The following is a 19557-nucleotide window of genomic DNA, read 5'->3' on the forward strand; positions in this document are numbered from 1 at the left end:
ATATTGTAATCCACAATAATTCTCATTTAATCATCAGTGATTCACAACAATCACACTAACAAGATAAACAATCACACACACAACTTCCTAATAAAAAAAAGTTCGACAATGTATTTAGTTACCTTTAATACAACAAATGTCAAATTAGGGTTCTTCCAGCCCAATATCGACCCCAAATCGCCTCCTTCTTCATCTGAAATTCGGATTTATGAGGAAAATGGGAAGAAATTAATAGGTTAAACAATTGAATTACACAGGTTGTAATCACTAATTCACAAATTGGAATCTCAGAGAAGAGAGAACCTACCTTAGTGAATGTTTTAATCACTAATTAGGAAGAAGGAAAAGAAAATTTACGAAAAAAAAGTAGCAGGATAGGAGAAACGAGAAACGCTGCGGAAGGAGTTATGTATTTTTTTTCCCAAAATAATATAGATAAAAAAAAAATTAAGTGTGTGTTTGGATAGCAAAAGTGGAGGGAAAGGGAGGGGAGGGAGAAGGAGGGAAGATAAAAGAAGGGAAGGGGAGGGCAAATGGGGTGTGGGTATTTGGATACAATTTCTTCCAAATCTTGCCTATTGTGGAGAGATTTTGATTTGCCTTGAAGGAGCGAAAATGGATCCTTCCAAATCTCTCCCCCTCTATTTCCCTCCACACTTATTTCCTATCTAAACAAGGGATTTAAAATCTCCTACTCTCCCTCACTTTCTTTTCCCTCCAAATCCCTCAATCCAACACACCCTAAGAAACCGGTTTTAGGCTCAACACATATCTTATCTTTCAATAAGACACCGGTGTTTAGAGATAAACGGTCTCTTATGCTAAGAAGCTGGTCTGAAAGTCAAACAGGTTTCTTATTAGTGGTATCTTTAAGGATTTTTGTAGTAGTGTAAATTTGTTAATTCGTTCTACAAGTCGAGAGGCACGGAATCGGATTAGACTAAGCATGTGTAGTAGGACGACGTAGTAGTAACTTAGGACCAGGTCTATGGTTGACACTAATATCGAGAGGTGGGTGCCTCTAGGCCTAAACAATTAACGAATCATCAACTCCTAAGTTTAATTTAAGCATTTACATAATTTGCATGTGTGACCCGACCTCCCTAGACTATGTCTTTATCATTATTGTTTTCTTCCATTTTTCAACCAACCAAACATACGATAACTGACCTTGATAAAATTCATTCCATAACAACTACTTAACAACTACCGTCTCTCTGTGGATTAGACCCCTACGTACTACATTGATTTGTGTCTAGGGTAATTATTTTTTCATAGGTGTCTGATAGCCTATCACTGGCTAAGGTAGACATCATGGTAAGAGCCTTTGGGTGATGTATTATAAACTTACTAGCAGACACCGTTTAATACCTTCGTGGTGGTGTAAGGCCTCGGGCTGGTTCTGTAGATCTTTCTCTGGTGTGTCTACTCAACTAGAGGTTGAGGGCTAAATTTGTTACTCAACGGGAGGTTGAGGGTTGAATTATGAGAACAGTTGGTTTGGCATTTGTGTTTGAATATTTATGCTAATTATATTATCTGTCTTGAGATTGTTATTCTACTCAACCTCGTGGTTGACCGTGTATTCATGAACACCTGTGTTGAACCATAAAGGGGGAGAAGACTTGCAGGTGTTTAAGATTAGGTGACTTGGGAGCTTATGGGGATGCGTGAGGACTTAGCCAGTCTACCTAGATGTCTAGACCATTTAGTCATTTAGTGACTGTATTTATTTCCGCTGCGAGTTGTAATTAATTTTATATTAAGCCTTAGTTTAGTTAAGTTGTAATAAACTTGCAATCGCTAAATTTTATTTAAAGTACTTTGGTTTGTTGTACTTTATTATTCATTACCTCAGGAAACCGAGATGGTAACGCTCTCATTTACTTGGGATGTCTAGCTAAAGGCTCCTGAATAAATGGGGGTGTTACAAAGTAACGCTCTCATTTACTTGGGATGTCTAGCTAAAGGCTCCTAAATAAATGGGGGTGTTACAAAGTAACACACCACCAGCCAAATCTCGCGTAAAACTAGACTCGACCGGTCCACTCGATCGAGTGGGACTCCACTCGGTCAAGTAAACAGTCACTCGGTCGAGTGGCCAAGTTTCAGCAACTTCCAGCCTCAATCGAAATTCCACTCGGTCCTCCACTAGGTCGAGTGGATGGTCTACTCGGTCAAGTACAGTCTTTATAAATACGATGTATTACACCTTCCTCCTATAAGGAGGATGTGCAGGATCCCTAATGGTGAGTGGCAATGAAGCTAGAGATTGATGCTCTCGAAAAGAATCAGACTTAGTCTATTGAGTCGTTACCACCGGGAAAGAAAGCGATTGGATATAAATGGGTGTATCGCATCAAATATAATTCTGATGGCACAGTTTAACGTTACAAGGTTCGCCTTGTTATTTTGGGAAATTTATGGGTCGAAGGTGTTGATTATCATGAAACATTCGCTCATACTGTCAATCTTGTGACGGTTCATTCCTTGTTAGCTGTTGCTGCTGTCAAGCAGTGGGAGTTGCATCAAATGGACATTCACAATGCGTTTCTTCATGGCCATCTTCAGGAGGAAGTTTTTATGCGTTTCCCTCCTGGTTTGGGGCAGACTATTCCCACTAAGATATGTCGTCTCCACAAATCTCTTTATGGTTTGCGTCAGGCCCCTCGTTGGTGGTATGCTAAATAAGCCGGTGCCCTTTCGTCTTATGGATTCGTTCAAAGTGCATATGATCACTCTCTATTTTCCTATTTTTTTGCTAGTGTCGAGTTGCATCTATTGGTTTATGTCGACGATATCATCATTGCGGGAAATGATAGTGCTGCTATCTCCACATTCAAAACTTATTTGAGTGACTGTTTTCACATGCAGGACTTGGGTCCCCTCAAATATTTTCTTGGTATAGAGGTGGCTCGGCATAAAACTGGGCTAGTTCTTTTGCAACGCAAGTATGCTTTGGACATACTTACAGAGACCGGTTTATTAGGTGCTAAGCCTACTTCGGTTCCAATAGAACCCGGTCATAAGCTTGCTTTGTTTTCCAGTGCGCTCCGTCATGATCCGTTTTTTATTGTCGTTTAGTGGGATGGCTTGTTTATATCATAATTACTCGTCCATACATGAGTTATTATGTCCATGTTCTTGTTCAATTTATGACGAATCCTCGTATGGAACATTGGGACGCTGCTCTTGGCGTTGTTCGCTACTTGAAAAAGTGTCCTGGACAGCGAATCTTTCTGTCCGCTGCTAGTGATCTTCAAGTCCGCGCTTATTGCGATTCTGATTATGCTACTTGCCCCTTAAGTCGTACGTCATTGTCTGCCATTCTCATTTTTCTTGGTCATTCTCCGATTTCTTAGAAAATGAAGAAGCAGCATACGTGTAATACCCGGATATTTTGGGACCCACAAAGGACTCTTGGGATGCGTGACACGGCTATTGCAACCCTATCAAAGATAAAACCTAACGGTCTCAACTAAAATGTAGTAGAGGCAGTCGAGTATCGAATCCACAGGGAGGTAATGCAATTATAGCTGTCTAATTCTAATCCTATGGTAACAATTGGGGGTTTGTTTGAATTTGGTTCTAAACTACGAAGGTTAAAGAAAAGAGAGATAAGGTAAAGAGCAGTAAAGGCAATAAAATATGATTAAACTATCAAGAAGAGAGGGACATGTCGGGATTTCGGTTCACTACGGTAGTCCTGTGACTCAGCTGTAAATGATTCAGACGAACTAATGTGAGACGGATGTGGAAAGGTTCTTTCGGTCCACTTTATATCCTAAAATACCACTAACTTAACTTTCGTCCTCATTAGGGTAGTCCACTGTTTATAACAGGCCTATTTAGTCCAATCTTTCGATCCAGGATTAATTTTAGCCAGATTAAAGGGTGACATAGAAGCGTGCACTCAACTAGGTCGGATAAATACAATTAAATTGCTATAGTGACAGAGTCTCGTAATCAATTCGTCTAATTCATTCACTACATTGTCACATTTCTACCGCAGATTCCCTAATCCCAACATGAAGGGGGTTTAGCTACTCATATCGGTGATTAAACTAACAACAATTAATTTCCCAGCAGAAAACATTATAAATAAATAATAAATTGCAATAAGGAAAATTAGGGCAAAGGATAAATGCACGAAACAAGTAATAAAAGCAAGCAAATGATTAATTATTATTGAAGGGAGAGAAGGAATTACAATCCAAGCGAATCCGGCGTAAAGAACACAAAATCCGAGTAAAAGCAATCCCGAAATAAAGTAACAGTGAAGAGGAATAAAGCAGCGTTCTAAAGTTTACAGTAGAGTGTTTGATAATATCAAAGATGATCCTAATTAACCTAGTAAAGCGTGCTTAAATAGCAAAGCAAAAGAGTTTATCGAAATAAAACATCACGCGGGCTAATTAAAGCCCAAACCCATCAAAACCACTTGATCGAGTGGATTAAAACCACTCGATCGACCAACTCTTCAGCCAAAACAGCTCGATCGACCAAATAGTTACTCGATCGAGGACTTGGTCTTTGTGCAGCATAAGGTCGAGTGAAAAACCCCTCGATCGACCAACTAGGGGTATAGAAATCGCTCGATCGATCATCACAGGAAGTAAAAACCACTCGATCGAGTGGTAAACTGCTCGATCGAGTAACTATATCTTCATTTCAGCTCAAGTCCGCGTCTAAGTGCCTCGTATTACGTGCCACGACACTTCCGAACACAGTATCTCACTCAGGAAAATCCCGTCTCCTCTAAATGCATGCAAAATGGACGAAAAAGGGTACGATTCCACTACTTTCGCGTTCATTTCTACAAAATGGACAAAACGAACCAAAGTAGCCAATTCGGGGCAAAATATCATAAAAACAGTATGAAAATGCATAGAAATACGTGCTGAAATAGGCTAAAAAGACTATACATTGGGCACGTATCAAATCTCCCCAAACTGAACCTTTACTCGTCCTCGAGTAAACTCAAAACTATACACTAATGGAACGGAAATGATAACTCAGAGCTAGCCTAACTAGTCTACTTGAACCAATTTAATGCAACAAAAATTAACAGTTAAAGCTAAAAAGTCAATACGCAAACGAATTATAAGCTGTTCAGAAATATAGCTAACATATCAACCTTGCAAGACCAACAAAACTGGACTCTCTCGTGGTCACTCTTCTCTCATGAAGCAAGGGTGAATGTTATATGTAAGGGGGAGAAGAAAAGACAGTCACTCACCTAACTGCGACCTACATAGCATGCATGCAACAAAAATGAAAGACAATTCAAGTACTAATGCACAAATTCCAACCAATAATGTCCGTCACAGCCGAGGGCTTGCAAATAATTTGGGAATAGTGAGGTTCAGGTGAGAAAAGGCAAAACATGTTATGGAAATGTGGAGGTAAAAGCGTCAAGCTAGTTCCTAACAGGACCATAATGAAACCATCCGAATCTCAACTGACTAAAAGACTAAGTACGGGTGCCCTTCATTCGGCACAAAACTCACTAGACTCAAAACACAATCTCCTCAAAAAAATATGGGATAGAACGGAGGAGTCAGACGGTCACAAACTTCCCTTTTAAACACCGTCTAAAATAACTAACTGAACCAAATCAACCTTTTTCGATTGTACATCTTCGAACATCTTCTCAACTCAGACAAGAGGAGCACGTCTGTTTCCTCTATTTTCACATTCTCTTTTTTTTTTTCTTTTCTTACACGTTCCAGCCTTCTTTTATTTTTCTTTTTTCATTTTTTTTTCTTTTTCTTTTTCTTTCTTTTTCTTTCACGTTTTCTCTCTTTTTTTTTCAATACTTTTTTTTTCTTTTCCTCCTTCCTCTATACTTACACCAACTCCCAAACAAGAAACACGGACCAAAATGCAAAGGAAAAATATACCGCAGAAGAACATACTAACTAGCTTGACTAGGCAGGCTTAGTTTGGGACGTAGCTAATGGGTCAAAAGGCAATTTTGGCTTATGTGGAGCTAAATGGGTGAAAAGTAATAAGAAAGGGAGATTTGCAAGACCCTCCCTGCATGTGACACCAACCAAAAACCCGAATATGTGCATTTGACGAGAAACTGAATGTCATAAATGTGCAAAAAGACGAACATGCTATGCAAGGAGTACTACTCTCAATTCCTAATGAACTGGTCATGAATGTCACCAGTTATGGCTCTAAAAACTCAGAAATTTTAAGTAGTTTGCCAGTTTATAGGTCAAGTCTAAACAGTCAGCCTATATTTGAACAGAAATTCGTAGACTATGCGTATGACAAAGCTAATAACTATCAATAAAAGTGCAAGGCTCAAGCAAAAAGACAAGTTATAGTGCATTGTCATCATGGGAATCTACCGTTCCGACTCAACCTATATGCAGAAATAAACGTGAATATTTTTGAAATTTTTTTTTGTAATTTTTCGATTTTTTTTTTGGATTTTTGATTTTTAAATGAAAATAAACAACAATGCAGGCTGAAAAATAAACGTGAATGCAAAACAAATGCAAATGCAGACTCAAAAGGATGCAATACCCTCCCCAAACCAAAACGGACAACGCCCTCGTTGTCCTCCAGCATACACCAGCAGAAATATGGGGGAATGGGAATATACAACCTATAAGGGAAATAAAAACAATAAATAAAGGAGACAAAAATAAAAGAGTAAGAGATACATACAAAAGACGAACTTCCCCAAACCAGTCAGAAAAGTGGGGAAGTGAGTAGACCAGTAGCTACTCGTCGTCGTCGTCGTCTCCATCTCCCTGGTACTCCGGGTCTCTCTCCTCCTCTCTCCTCCTCCGCTCCTCAGCGCGAGCTCTCTCCACCGCCACCTCTGGATCCTCGCTCTCCTCCTCGTCAGAAACCGAGTACCCCTCAGCTGGGTACTGGAAGAAGGAGGGGTGTGGCCAACCCTCTGGGATCGGTCTGTGTCTCCGCAAGTGATACTCGTATAGAGGGTGTAAGGCAAGAGCCATGTCCCTCTCCATACGAGCCTGACGCTCTGCAAGCTCAATCAACGGATCAGAATCTGCGCCCCCTTGGTCCTGGACCGCGGGCGTTACAAAGGGAGGAGGTAGTCTAAAAGTAGCCGGAAAGACCGGCTCAGTCTGTGTCTGGTCAGTGGGAGGTGGAGCAGGAGTAGGAGTAGTAGTAGTAGTGGGAGTAGGGGTCGGATCGGAAGTAGCCGTGGAAGGTTGGGTACTCCCTGAAGGTGTAGACCCTTCTCCAGTCTCAACTCGCCGCTTCTTAGCGGCGGGTGCAGCAGGAGGTGGACGAGACTGAAGTGGAAGGTGGAGTAAAGGCAAAGCGGGCAGACGGTGGCCCTTTACCACAGTAGGTAAGGGCTCAAGACGGGGGAGACTGTCGCAAGGTAAGTCAACAGACAAGGAGCCGTCAATCTTCCAAGTCTGGGGTAAGCCAATGCTGAGCGAGCATGGCAGCCAGACTCAGTGACCTCTCTCCCTCGAGGTACTGCAAGTCACGTGGCCAGGTGGGGAAAAGTCGGTGGGCAAGGATGGTGGCTATGCCACCGCAGGCAATGGTTCCCGCCTCCTTCTTCCCCTGGTCGTGGAGGTACTGGGCGGTGAGGTAGGCAATGGTGAAGGTAAAAGGGCCTTCACAGTCGACGTTCAGATAACCGCCCAGGATGGAGAGCTCGGTGTTGGTAGTGTTGTTCGGTTCCTTTCAGCCGAAAATAGAGCTCCCCATCAGTCTAAGAAAACAACGGACGGGGGGATGGTGGACCTGGTGGAGCTTTCGCTCCTGGAAACGGGTCTGGGCCAAGCACCGCCAAACCTGACGGTAAACCTTCCTCGAGTCGGATGTCACACCCGAGGAGGTAAGGTCAAGTAACCTACCAAACTCCGCTAGAGGCATCGGGAAAGTCCGGTTGAACAACCGGAAGGAGACTGACAAACAGTCGGGGTCAGTAGCGTATGCCCCTGAGGAGAAGGTAAAAGAGGTAAGAAATTCGAGGCTCAGCTCTAAGAAGGTACGGCCCCTCATGGTAATGAGGCCAGGCATCCCCGTGCCCCGTAGTAAAGTACAGACTGACTCGTAAATACCGAGTTTCTCTAATGCCGATTTATCCAAAAATCGGGAAGGCACATGTACACACTTGACCAAGTTAAAGAATTTCGTACGATGGACAGCGTTGACGAATAATACCTGTGGGTAGTCCGGGTGGGAGTCGAGGGAAGTGTCCCCTCGGACTGTAACTGCCTCAGAAGTAGACGGAGCGGCAGCTGAAGTAGAAGCAGAAGCAGCAGCTGTGGAAGTGCCAGGAGTGGAAGTAGAAGTGACTGGAGCTGGTGTAGCTCGACCGATCTCGACCCCGCCTCCGTCTCTCGGCAACGCAAGGCGGCCCGCTCTCGGACCGTGTGTAAGGGACCAAGGCGCTCAAGGCAGCAAACCGCAGTGAGTCGTCCACAGGTGCAGAAGTGGAGGCTGGTGTACACGTGGTGGCTGCTGTGGTCACCACTGAAGAGGGGCTAGCAGCAGTGCTAGTTGTGGTGGTGACTGTAGTGGAAGTGACAGCCTGAACTGGACTTCCAGCTAAGCTAGCTGGAGCAAAGACCGTCCCTGCAACTGAAACAAGGAAAATTGGGGCTGCAGTGGTGACTAGGGCAGAGGTAGTGGCAACAGCAGGGGCCACTGACTCGCTCAAGGACGGGCTGGAGGACGAACTAGTGGAGGGTAAAGAACTAGTATCCATCCTGCAACATGGTAAAGGGCATGATAAGAAAATAGCTGCTAACCGTGGCCAAAACAACACGTAAAACCAGCATGTGACAACATGTGAATGCCCTAAACACTCCCCTATCAGTCGAAAATGTCGACCTACAACATACAATTTCCAACAATTCCTCAGAAATTTCGAAATAGCAGTACGTGAATGGTGATAAAGTGACAATGTAATGACTGCTAATGGAGACTAAAAACAAGATCTGAAAAACGCATATGACAAAGATGTAAGTCTCCTAGCAGTCGAAAATTTCGACTCGCAGTACAGGAATCCCAAAAATTTACAGCATGTAAAGGCGATAGGGGACGGAAAAAGCAGTTAACAACAGCAGCAGGTAAGCAAGAACTGAGGTTAAACAAATCATGGCAGCATATAGACCGTCTGACAGTCGAAAAATTCGACTTAAAAGCCCTAATCGCGGAATTCTTGCGCAAATTTCGAATTAAACATGCAACAACAGCGAGGAATTGGGATATGATCATCAAGCAAGCTAATTAAGGGCATATAAACACAATTAAGTCGAAAAATTCGACTAAACAAGGATTTTCGAAACCCTAATTCAATTTCACCTCATAGAATTCAAAGTAATCGAAATTAAAATGCAAGAGGTTATGGAGATCACTTACTTGATGATGATGAACCTACAAATGCAAATAATCCTCAAATAAACAAGCAACAATGACGGATTTTCAGTCGAAAAATCCGCAAACCCTAAATCCCTTTTAAAACCGCGAAAATGAACACAAAAAAGGGTGAATTTAAGGGGCTTTTGAAGACCAATATGCAAACAATGAAATGTAGGTGACGGATTTGGTGATTTGGGCAAGAAAATGGAGATTTGGGGGATGAAATTGATCGCAAATGGGAGGGGTTAGACGGAAATTAGGGACAAAAATTAAAGTTAGAACAAAGACATAAGAGTTTAAGGTAAAAACTCCCTATACACTGCTCATTTCACTCGATCGAGTGGTTTTAAACCGCTCGATCGAGGGCTTTTGATGATACTGTTGCTTGATCGAGCAAAACTCACTCGATCGACCAGTTCCTCTTTTGGCTTTACTCGATCGACTGGAAAAAGCGCTCGGTCGACCAGATTTTCACTCGATCGAGTACAAAAAGTACTCGATCGAGGACTTTTCTTGCGTAAGCCTTTTAATTTCGTCTTTACTCCCTTGAAATGCGTGAAACTTCCCCAAACCTGCATAAAAACACATCCAAGAATTTCCCAAAATACCAAATACGCAAAAGCACAGTCTATAGTCTTATGTTTACGCTAAAAACTGTCTAAAACTAATTGTCCTAATTAAAACGCAATAAAACAATTTCAAAAGAACTTCAAAAATTATCTATCACAAAGTGTTACACGGGGCATTTCCCCGTTTAATTCCCATCAAATTTCAGTAGCCCCTTGGTGGGCTTTTGACTGGAGGACGTCACCTCAGCAACATTGACTGTCCTCTTCAACTTCCATGAGCATGAGTAATCACTTGAAACGGTAGGAGGGGAGTAGTTCACATCCACATAAGCGTGAACCTTCCTCGTCCTTGCTCCTTTATCACCAGCTTTAGCGTCAACATTTCCAGTTTGATTGACAATAATTGCACCATGTCCTTTGACAGCTTCCTCTTTGCTTTCATCAGTGCCTACAGCAAGGAAGACAGACGAACTTTCCTCCTTTTTGCTCTCAGTCTGAGGCGGAGGGTTAACAATAGCGGCACAATTCTCCAAATTTTCATTTGGAATGTCAATACTAGGATCAATAGAAGAGAGAGCATTGCAAGGCTGGGCTTGCATGGGAGCTCTCCGGAACTTAGACTGATGAAAAATCAGCTCCTCGTCCCCTACCTGAAAGGTCAAAGTCTTCCCCCCGACGTCTATCACTGCACGGGCAGTGGACAAAAATGGTCTCCCTAAAATAATAGGGGTGTGTGCATCTTCGGGGATGTCCAAGACAACAAAATCAACGGGAATAAAGAACTTCCCGATCTGAACAGGTACGTCTTCTACTACACCTAGTGGCCGTGATAAACTACGGTCGGCCATCGGGACAGTCATGTTGGTACAACTCAGCTTTGTCAAACCAAATCTCTTAGCCAGAGACAAAGGTAAGACACTCACGCTAGCGCCTAAATCGCATAGCGCATTATCAATCAAATGCATACCGATATGACACGGAATTGAAAAAAACTACCCGGTCGATTGCTTAGGGGGTAACTTATTTTGAAATAGGGCTGACCCCACCTCCGTCAAAGCTACGGTCTCACTGTCATTAATAGTCCTCTTACGCGCTAAAATTTCTTTCATAAACTTTAAATAAGAGGGTACCTTAGTCAGCAATTCAGTGAACGGCACGGTGACTTCCAAGCTCTTCAAAAGTTCGACAAATTTGCCGAATTGTTGATTAACTTTAGTATTTTGCAGCCGCCTCGGGAAGGGAACCATAATAGGTATCTCGAGTCCCTTGTTTCTCTCTTCCAAAGTGTCTTCCGCAGCAAGTTCTGTATCCTTTGGACGCTTCTTACCTCTCGAACGAGGTCTTTCCGTTGATATCTGACTTAAACGAGCACTAGCAGGCTCTCGAATAAGCTTACCATCATCAATACTACTCGATCGACCAATTTGCTCACTCGATCGAGCAGTTTCTTCGTCAATGTCAGTCGATCGAGCAATATTTCCACTCGATCGACCAACTCCACTTTCTGCTTCACTCGATCGAGTAGATAAACTACTCGATCGACTAACCTGTTCTTCCTGTTCACTCGATCGAGTGGAAAAACAACTCGATCGAGGGTTTTCATCTTCAGTTCTACTCGATCGAACACCAGATTTCAGTCGATCGAGCAACTGCTTTGTCGTGAGCCCTTTTTCTCGACAGTAATCGTTCACCATCGTATTAGCTTCCCAAGGGTCTGATTTTGACACTTCCGGTCCCTCATAAGAAAGACCGCTTCTTAATTCTATCAGTTTACCGTCTCATGTGGATTCTTCTCATTTTGAGTCGGAAATGACCCCGCTTTCTCGAGGATTGATTTGCCGCAAGTTGGGCAACTTGAGTCTCAAGTGCCTTAAATGACGCGTCCCTTCGTTGATTTTGTTGATCATTCAGCTGCAATTGCTTTGAAATGGACTACAACATAGACTTTAGCTCACCCATTTCACTCACCCCACCGGAAGATGATGCACCATGGTTAGGAGGATTGAAAGAAGGAGGCTTCTGAAAGCCTAGTTGATTCTTGTGTGGAGGAATATACGGCTACTGATGGTGTGGAGGAGCGGTAGGATTGAGTACATTCTGACTAGTCCACCTCAAATTGGGGTGGACATTCGGCTCGTAGTAATGCGTTGTTCTTTGTAGTGTTGAAAGGCAGCACATGACTCATAGGAATTGGGACAATTATCTGAAACATGCCCCTCTCCTCCATATCTCTTGCAGCTGAAGGGACCGTCTGTAACGGCATTTACATGGTAAATTCCTCCCTTCGAGGCTACTCCCAGCTCATATTTATCAAATCGGGCCGTGAGAGCCTCTAAAGCAGCTACAGAAGGAGATTCGGCACTCCTCCTTTGATTTCCTCTCGAGTTCCCATATTCACCTTTATGGGTGGCCAAATCATCTATGATCTTCCACCCCTTAGTCTCTCCTAGATTCTCAGCAAACCGGCCACTAGCTGCAGCATCCAAAATAGCCCTCTGATCGTCGTACAGCCCATTATAGAACTGATTGCAAAGACTCCACTTCTCGAACCCATGATGCGGAATGGTTCGCACCAACTTCTTGAAGCGGACCCATGCCTCGTGAAAGTTCTCGTCAGGCCCTTGTTTAAAGCTCGTGATCTGAGCTCTAATTGCATTAGTCTTCGAAGCAGAGAAGTACTTCTTGTAAAACGCCAAAGCCAACGAATTCCAGTCAGTTATCCCATGAGCAGTCCGGTCCAGATCCCTATACCACTCACTTGCAGCATCTCGGAGTGAGAAAATGAACATGGTTTCTTTTATCTGGTCTTGGGTCACACCGGCTGGTGGGGGTATGGAGCAGCAGTAGTCAATAAAGGTCTCCATGTGCTTAGCTGCATCTTCATTTGCAGCTCCCTCGAACTGGTTCCTCTCGACCATATTAATATAAGAGGGCTTTGGCTCAAATTTTCTAGCATCGCCTGGTAACTCGAATCCTTTATAAAGATTAGCAGCTGTCGGCTCAGAATGACTAGCTATACTTGCTTCCTCGGCCATAACTGGAAAATCTGGAGAAGTGACTGTTTCAGCTAATGAATTGGAACCTGGAGATGAAGGTGGATCTTCCTCAAACAAAGCGTTCTCGTAATAACTAGACAGAGTACTCAGCTCTTCCTCTGTCGGCAATACCCTCTGTGATCGCCTCAACTCGCGCAAGGATTTCTCAAGTTCGGGATTATAAGGCAGTAATTCACCGCCCTGTGACCTACGCATAAGAGGAAACTACAAACAGGATATAAGAATAGTCTAAGGAACGGGTGTTCCTTAAACTGAAAAAGGACTAAAAATAAAACAACTAATAAATTGAACAATTGCCTCCCCGGCAACGGCGCCAAAATTTGACACGGCTATCGCAACCCTATCAAAGATGAAACCTAACGGTCTCAACTAAAATGTAGTAGAGGCAGTCGAGTATCAAATCCACAGGGAGGTAATGCAATTATAGCTGTCTAATTCTAATCCTATGGTAACAATTGGGGGTTTGTTTGAATTTGGTTCTAAACTACGAAGGTTAAAGAAAAGAGAGATAAGGTAAAGAGCAGTAAAGGCAATAAAATATGATTAAACTATCAATAAGAGAGGGACATGTCGGGATTTCGGTTCACTACGGTAGTCCTGTGACTCAGCTGTAAATGATTCAGACGAACTAATGTGAGACGGATGTGGAAAGGTCCTTTCGGTCCACTTTCTATCCTAAAATACCACTAACTTAACTTTCGTCCTCATTAGGGTAGTCCACTGTTTATAACAGACCTATTTAGTCCAATCTTTCGATCCAGGATTAATTTTAGCCAGATTAAAGGGTGACATAGAAGCGTGCACTCAACTAGGTCGGATAAATACAATTAAATTGCTATAGTGACAGAGTCTCGTAATCAATTCGTCTAATTCATTCACTACATCGTCACATTTCTACCGCAGATTCCCTAATCCCAACATGAAGGGGGTTTAGCTACTCATATCGGTGATTAAACTAACAACAATTAATTTCCCAGCAGAAAACATTATAAATAAATAATAAATTGCAATAAGGAAAATTAGGGCAAAGGATAAATGCACGAAACAAGTAATAAAAGCAAGCAAATGATTAATTATTATTGAAGGGAGAGAAGGAATTACAATCCAAGCGAATCCGGCGTAAAGAACACAAAATCCGAGTAAAAGCAATCCCGAAATAAAGTAACAGTGAAGAGGAATAAAGCAGCGTTCTAAAGTTTACAGTAGAGTGTTTGATAATATCAAAGATGATCTTAACTAACCTAGTAAAGCGTGCTTAAATAGCAAATAAAAAGAGTTTATCGAAATAAAACATCACGCGGGCTAATTAAAGCCCAAACCCATCAAAACCACTCGATCGAGTGGATTAAAACCACTCGATCGACCAACTCTTCAGCCAAAACAGCTCGATCGACCAAATAGTTACTCGATCGAGGACTTGGTCTTTGTGCAGCATAAGGTCGAGTGAAAAACCCCTCGATCGACCAACTAGGGGTATAGAAATCGCTCGATCGATCATCACAGGAAGTAAAAACTACTCGATCGAGTGGTAAACTGCTCGATCGAGTAACTATATCTTCATTTCAGCTCAAGTCCGCGTCTAAGTGCCTCGTATTGCGTGCCACGACACTTCCGAACACAGTATCTCACTCAGGAAAATCCCGTCTCCTCTAAATGCATGCAAAAAGGACGAAAAAGGGTACGATTCCACTACTTTCGCGTTCATTTCTACAAAATGGACAAAACGAACCAAAGTAGCCAATTCGGGGCAAAATATCATAAAAACAGTATGAAAATGCATAGAAATACGTGCTGAAATAGGCTAAAAAGACTATACATTGGGCACGTATCAATGCGTGAGTGGACCCTCGGACTTGGTGAGACTACCGGAAGTAAAGGATGGCCGTACACCAGACCAAGTAGAACCTAAACTAGACCTAGTACGACTACAGTGGACCGTGTAAGACTTCTATTTGACCGAGTAATGGTCACTCAGTCAAGTAAGCATAGTACTCGGCCGAGTAGCATTCACTCGGTCGAGTGAACTCTTTACTCGACCGAGTGAGACTCGCCAGATCGGTTTATAAGCTATTTCGGCATTCTAACTTATCCTAACCCTAATTCATTTCTATCTTCTTCCTTATCACTCTAAACTCTCCCCCTTCTCTCTAAGATCTCCCTAAACACCTTCTAGCGAGATTCAAGCTTGGATTATAATATTTGCTCACCTTACCTTACCTCCCTTCCACTTTGTAAGTTGAGATCTATCCTTTTTTTCTAGTCTTATGAACCCTAGATTTTGGGGGTTTTTTACGGGTAATTAGTTAGTAATTAGTATGTGGAATATGGGTAATTAGTGGGTAATAATAAGGGATTTTATATTGTATAATAGTGTAGGATGTGTTGTGATGGTATTATGTGAATTGTTCAGGATTAGACGGCTTTATGAGACGGAATCGGGTCGAATTCAAGTGGCTTGTGAAGATTGCTAAAAGGTAGGTTAATCCTACTCAGTTTCAATAATGTAGGTGTTCCTTATATTATTTTTAATGATATAATTAGTCTCACATGATTAGAGCATTTGCATTATAACATGTTTAGTAGATAATTGTATCATTAAGGAGCTGATTATGTTGTCGGAAATGCATTAAAACATGATATTGGTTTATGATGACTCAAGGAGTCGGAATATTTGAGGAATAGGTATTATGGCATGTTTGGAAGGTGTGTTTCATAGTTAGTCTTATGTGATATGTTGTATTGAATATTATGTCTTGGTTATTGTCGTACATGTTGAGGATGTGGTTGTTCTTGAGGAGACGTAAGACGGTTGGGAGACCATCTTACGCTTGAGTTGCTTCTTGGAGCTTCCCACTCCAAGGGGGATGTGCAAACTAATGGTTTGAGTACGGAGGGACTCGTGTGGTTGAGGCACGACGTATGGTAGAGGATCCGGTTGGCTTCCGGACCCGGTACTACGGACGTGTTCCGAGTTCCTATTTGTGAGATGTGTGTCGTGGCTGTGTCCGTGGCATCGGTTTGGTTGTGGGTACGTCTGGGCGTATCCCTGTACCGGTGTGGTAATTGTATAATCATGTCTCGTTCATATCATTGGCATGTTGCATACTTATATAAATTGTGTCGTGTCGTTATGTTCATTTATTGAAACTGACGTGTTTATGTTGTGTGTAAATTGTCACCTATTTCCGGGGTGGCCTTTGTCGATCCATATGATATTTTCGATCATGTGGGGAGCAGGTTGAGTACAGGTTGATTTGGTGTCACGCGGGAGACTGGACGTGCTTTGGGCTTGGAGTCGAGTTACCTAGTTAGATGACTTAGATAATAGTCGAGTTGTATATGTTATAGTTTACATGTATTAATCATTTAATCATTTTTAAATCACTAAACGTGTTATTTATTTAAGTTTTTCTTTAAATTGGAGTTTTGAAACACTGCCTCGGGAAACCGAGATGGTAACATCCTCCCATTACCTTGGCCAGGTATAAAGGGGGTGTTACAATATGGTTTCGCGCTTTTCTACCGAGGCCGAATATTGTGCCTTAGCTTATGCAACTTGTGAGGTTATATGGTTGTGGTCTTCTATCTGCACTACGGGTTCCTTCCTCTTCTCCGGTTCCCCTTGATTGTGACAGTTAGTCGGCTCATAATTTGACTCATAATCCCATTTTTCACCAGCGAACAAAGCATATTGAAGTCGATTGTCATTTTGTTCGTGACGAGTATCTTCGCAATGTTATTTGTCCTAAATATGTGTCTACTACGGAGCAATTGGCGGTTCTTCTCACCAAGGCTCGCAGTACCTCCGTTTTTTATGGTCTTCTTTTCAAGTTGGGCATTTAGGTTCTGCATGCTCCAACTTGAGGGGGTAATAAGAATATTAACCGAATATTCTCTTATTATTATGTACATATTTCCCGAGATTGGTTCACACTCGGTTTTGGTAAATAAGCTGCATTTAGGATATTTGATGATTTGTGTAATTTATTGTTTCCTAGATTACGTAGCCTAGAAGATGTTTATTTACATCGTTTATTCATCAATGGAAATCAACATTTTCCCATATATTTTTTCTTTACAAGTAACTAACTCAACCCACCACCAAAACTGTTAATCCTCGTTCTGTAATTTCTTATCTTAATCTTTTCACCCTTTTGAGTTTCTTGTTGTTGGGTATTCTCGTCCTCCATGGAAATGTTCCCATTTGTCATCAAAGCATAACCTTCTGTACTTGTATTTGGGACTGGGCTTAGAGGTAATGGTGAAATTTAGACATTCTGACAACTTGTTGAACACCCACACTAATTCAAGGATTCATATATATAGGAATCTTAGTGTAATTCGCATCAAATCAGTTAGGAAAAACAAGGATTGGTAAAAATGCTACAACTGTCATGGCGCCTGCTCTTCTTGATGATCAATTAACCACAACGACGAAATAAAGGCGCAAATTAAATTAGGGTTAGATTAATTTAGAGAGGAGTGATATCAAGCTCATAAGTCAAGGAAATCGGCTCATCAGGTATCCCTTCAATAAGTTCAGCGAGAGTTAAATGAGGGTGGATTATTATGAGAAGAGGGAGGCCTAGTTTGTATCATTCTTATGAAATAATCCTTAATTTTTTTTATTTAAATTATTAAAATAATTATTTTTTTCTTTATTATTTCAAATAAACAATTATTAATATTTTAGAATTTATATTTGACCCGTCGGTTCGAACATATTGGGTCGAGTTTCAACCTTTAAATAACAGGTCATTTCGAGTTCGGGTATTTCGTAGAGCTGACAAATAATAACACGACACGAAAACACGACACAAACCCGACACGAAATTAACGGGATTGGGTTGAGGCTTAATGACCCATTTATGTAAGTGGGTCGACACGAAGACGACACGATAATTAATTGGGTTGGGTTTGGGTTGAGCTCTCTAAACACGAACCCGACACGAATGACCTGTTTACTAAATTAATCCTAATTTTTCTTAATTCTCCATCACATAAATATACTTAAACTTTCTAAATATGGGCATGACATGAAAACACGACACGAACCCGACACGAAATTAACGGGTTAGGATTGAGGCTTGATGACCCATTTATGTAAGTGGGTCGACACGAACACGACACGAGATTTAATTGGGTCGGGTTTGGGTTGGAAGGTTTGTGACCCGTTTACATTTGACACGAGCCCGACACGACCCGATCTGTTTGTCAGGTCTAGTATTTCGGTTGCGGATCAAGATTTATGGGTCTTTGATTCCGAAATTCAATGAGCATTTAAGCGACTTCATACCAAGTTAAAAAAAAAAGGCAAATTGAACATATATGTGCATTATTACACATAGTAAATAATATTTTTTAATGATGTTTTTAACTTTTTCTTTTTTGTCGTCCCAAAATTACTAATGTCGCCCAAATAAATGATGTTATTACCCTTCTGTATTAAACAAACTAATTAAGTAAAAACATCCACAAACATAACGGTATCATCTCTCATCTCTCACCAAATTTCAAATTGAAGTTAACAAATCTTACAACAATCACCATGGCTCTTTCGTGCACCTTACACGACAACACCTTACGAACTTTTATCACTTTGCTTGTAGGAAGTCGACCATGGCTACATCATTTTAGTTAATAATTTTGGATGTATGATCTTATTGTTTGTATGTTCGAAATGAAAGAGTGGAGCATGATAAACATGCTCTGATAATTTTGCTACATCAACTTTGGTTAATCGGATTGAAAGAGATAGCTACTTGTAGATCCCCGGAGCAGCCGCGTCTCATTCGAGGAGATGACGACTCTAGGTATAAAATTTCATTACGTCCTCTAACGTTTTCTACTCACCTAGTCCCATGTCCAATTAGTATAGGCTACTTGTTGATCATAGGTTATGAATTGAAAATTTTAAAAGTTGTATCAAGTGAAAATTAAAGAAAGTGTATGATTAAATTCGATGAATTTACCTTGTGACTCACTTGTGAATTGTCGTCGTTCATGGTTAAAAAGTTTTAACTTATGTAATTGAGTTTAAAGTTGGGAGATAAATAAGAAATTAAAGGGGTAGAAATAACAAAAGATTTTTTTTTTTTGCAGCCGTAAAAAAAAAGTTCTTATACAGTTGGCATCTGACTCATATGGTCAAATGTATTTATTATAGTAAAACCATAACCTACAGCGACAAAGTAAAGGTAACAACATCGGGTACAAAAAGTGCGTTGGTGGTGTATGGACGGCGGAACACGAGGACCATCTTCGTCCACTACATTCTTGAAGTGACGATCGGAGCTCGCCACAAGATAAAACAAATCCTTACTGATCTTTTTTATCAACTGGCCTTCGGAAAAATACCTGTAACAAGACAGAAAGGACTGTCTCGGAGATTTATCCACTTGGCTATGATATACATCATCTGGAAACCAACGAAACCCTTGAACCATCGAGGGTGAGAAAATTGCACTTACGCCACTAGGACGTAGAAAGGGATAGCGGAATACAGACCACAAAAGGCTGCCTCCAGAGGAGAGAAAACTCGTACACTTTGAAAC

This window comes from Silene latifolia, chromosome 1 (genome assembly GCF_048544455.1).
Source record: "Silene latifolia isolate original U9 population chromosome 1, ASM4854445v1, whole genome shotgun sequence".
Taxonomy (NCBI): Eukaryota; Viridiplantae; Streptophyta; class Magnoliopsida; order Caryophyllales; family Caryophyllaceae; genus Silene; species Silene latifolia.